Source organism: Sphaeramia orbicularis, chromosome 13 (assembly GCF_902148855.1).
Source record: "Sphaeramia orbicularis chromosome 13, fSphaOr1.1, whole genome shotgun sequence".
NCBI lineage: Eukaryota > Metazoa > Chordata > Actinopteri > Kurtiformes > Apogonidae > Sphaeramia > Sphaeramia orbicularis.
In genome coordinates, this window is record NC_043969.1 from 49,688,796 (window position 1) to 49,692,720 (window position 3,925).

Consider the following 3,925-nt stretch of genomic DNA (forward strand, 5'->3'; position numbering starts at 1 on the left):
TTCATTTAAATATGTATTTGACCCCAGTGACGGGGTGGTGTGCGGGAAAAATTTTAAATTGACCCTTAAAAGTACTTGAATTTGACCTTGAAAGATGTGTATGAACCCTGATGTTTACATTTATGAACTATCCTTTCACAAAAAATGTGAATAACCTGAAATGTTAAAATGCAGTTTTAACATTTTTTCTCAAATTTCTCTTCATGTTTCTCAGATTTTTGTCAATTTTTGACGTTTAGAAATTGTCTTGCATTACTGCTCTGGCCCACTTGAGATCATAATGGGCAGTGAAAAAAATAATAAATATGAACAACATGAAATGTTTTAAGAGAAATGTAGTTAGACCAATATTCTGCCTGTTTCTAAATGGTTTGTGTATTTGTAGGTCCACTGTGATCTGTGCGTTACAATGAACATGTGGAAATGATAAACTGAGGCAGAATATTTTTATTAAAGAACTTATGGTTTTTTGTATTTATTCAACTGCTTCACATTTTTTGTAAAACTGAACATTTTGCAGCATTTTTTTTTTTTTTACACAGAAAACTGAAGTTATGATAGTATTTGACTGGTCTGACCCACTTCAGATCATACTGGACTAAATGTGGAACCCATGGGGAGTTTGATGCTGCCGCAAACATGTGCGTGTTCTTAGTGCAGCACTGACACCTAGTGGTCAGTTTAATCCAGTCTGAAGTGGACGACCATAGATGAGCTGTTTCCATAGTGATCAAACCCATCTGGAGTTCTGTTCCGATCCAGATCCAACAGAATCAAAAAAACTGGCTTCATTCAACAGAACCATCAAACTGTCAAACCCATTTCCTCTTGATCTGAGCTGGTTCTGGTTCTCAAACATCTGAACATTCAGAGCCTTTTAATGAATAAAAAGTAGACGTTTGATATTTGGAATCAGTACCAAGTAAATCTTTTCCTGGAAATCAGTTTGGATCGTTGAGTCCAACATCGATGGAAGAACTGTGAAAACATCCGGTTTATGTGATCAATAATAATTAGAACAACACTTGAATAGATGGTCCTCTAAACCGTTTGATCAGAAAGTGTTGTTCTGTTAAAGGTTCATTTGTGGTTTAGATGAATCACATTAGATTAGTTAGAACTTTATGAATCCTTGGGCAGAGCCTCAGGAAATGAAGGTTCTAAATGCAGCACAACACAGATGTGCACAGAAGAAAGAAAATAGTAAAAACTAAACACTTTAGAAAGTACTACTGGAAATGAAGTAATAAAGTACCAATGGTAATAGTAGCCTAGTTGTAATGACAATATATAAGTATTATGTAATATCAGTAATAATAATGTTAATTAAGACCTTTAATCAGTTCATGAGTTTTGTCATTTGTTTCTGAGGAAGAAAAAGGAGGAAAACAATCAAATGAACAGGAAAAAACACGGACATGATCTCATCTGTCCTTCACATCTGTATCAGATGAGACGTTTAAGGAACCTGGGACTGGAGACGGACCAGCACAAGTCTGGTCCAAGGCCAGGTCTAGTCCAAGGCCTGGCCAGATCCAGGTCTGGTCCAGGTTCATCTCTGTTTTTTTCTTTTTCTATTTTTTCAGCATCAGTGAATGTCAAACAGACAAACCACAACATTTACAAGTATTTGACCTGTGTCGACTTGAGCCAAAAACAAAAATACCCAATACTCAATAACTGTCATATTTTTAACCATTTAAATGACATGTTTGTAATGGAAACAAACCATATTTTAATGCAAAAAACTTTTCCCAAAGAAATTCTACATAAAAATTGGATTTCTCATTTGTTCCTCCTGTCATATGTCAATGATTAACACCAACATTGTTTCATACACATTATTTTTGGTTCGAGGTCAAATGTTAAATGTGTCAGTGTGTATTTTGTACTCACTTGGTAGAAGGGTGTTAGTGTAGGAATTTACCACTGTTTATTATGAGATGGTTTTAGTGGATGGATCAGAATTTAAAAATCATGCAAAAATGAACAGCTGTTGAATTCAGACCTAAAACAAATTGGGAAAAATGATACCTTTCATAACATGAAGTGTAAAATGTTCATAATATGCTCACCTGGACACTGGAAGGTTAAGTCATACATTAGAACTAAATATACATCAGTGATGGGTTGTCATATAGACCATTTGCTGAGACGTTAATGTTTGCATCAATGATAAATCAAATCTACAGGCAGTGTCATCGTACCCAATCAGAGGAAATGATTTGTTTGTTTATTTATTTATTTATTTAAAATAAAAAAAGAGCTGAAATACAAACAGTATAAAAAGAACAGTATACAAGTATACAAAAAAAACATTATAATAGATGTACCAGGGGTAATGTACATCACATAAGAAGGTTGTATATGTTACAGAAATTGAATGTTTTAATAGAATTTTCATTTGTCAATTTGGTAATGACCTTAAAGTAAAGTTCCATTTCTTTTTGGAAACCAACAAAGCAAAGAGATTTCTTTACAAATGTACTTTTATGAATAACATTTTTTGCCAAAAACAAAAACCAAATTAATAAATAAATTAATAATAATCATCATCATCATCATCATCATAATAATATTTTCCTTCCCTTTTAGTATAATTATGAAAACCAAAAACAACATTTTTCCAGAGCAAAATAAAATCTGTGGTAAAATGATAAACCTGCTGAGGTCTGCCCATAGTTTTACGGTGTTACAGTAGAGCAATGCCAAAATAAAAGAACACCTGTTTCTGGATGTGAAATACAAAAAGAACAGTTAATATTAATGTCCTTTTTGAACTTTTGCACATAATGATTAGCTGGGTAATATTTGTGTATAATTTCTAAGATACCTCCTTAATCTTATTTGCGATTAAAAACTTGTGGGGGAACATCCACATTTTTTTCCCAGTTGATATCGTTTTTGAAATGACTCCAGTAAATATTGATAAAAGGGGATTTTATGTGGACGTTGAACAAAAAAAAAAATCCCTTCCTGTGTGAACAACAGATGGAGACAAACACTGGGTTCATCTGGACCTGATACATGTCCACATTAAAGCTCAGGGGGACCTCAGTCCATTATTTATCTGTTCTACTCAAATCAAGGAAATCTATAGAAAATCCAATAAATATTAGGACTTTACCATCAGTTATTCTTTATTTACTTCTCCAGGTGAGTTAAGAACCAGTTTGAACTCAGCCATGAGGGGCTGCCAGTCAGTGGACACCTGTTTCAAACCCGGAAGAACATCTGACAAATCAACAGCGGATTAAAACTCCATCTTTACCGGATCGGTCGGGGCCCGGGTTTACAACGGCCACCTCAGATCCACCGTGGTGACCCCTACTGGGAAAATCCAAAAGGAAAAGGAGTACAGAACCACTTCTCATTTCTAACATTGTCATTACTGCCTTTTCTCTTTAAATTTTACTTTACTTTTTTAAATATTACAACTGTTTTTCTCCAAATGCACTATTTACATTATTCATTTGTGTGCATACATGTTTGTTATTTGTTTTGTGTTCATATTGTTTGTTGTTTATTGTTTGTTTACTTATTGGTCATTGTTTGGACATTGTTTGTTTGTTGTGTGTTTACTTGCAATTGTTTATTGTTGTTTTGGTTGTGTGTTTTTACTGTTTGTGTTTTGTTCGATTTTCATTGTTTGTTGCTTTTATTGTTTGGTTATTGTTTGTGTTGTTTATTGTTGGTTTTGTTCATTGTTTATTGTCGAATATGTTTATTATTTTGTTTTTCATTGTTGGCTGGTCATTGTTTATTGTTTTTATAATTTGTTTTGTTTATTGTTGTTTCTCTATATTTGCTGGTCATTGTTTGGTTGCTACTATTTTTATTGTTTGTTTTCGATCTCTTCCTGCCTTTAAAAACCGCTGTCCGGCCGTGTCCCTGAGCGCATGCGCCCTGGGTACTGTGCTTTGGG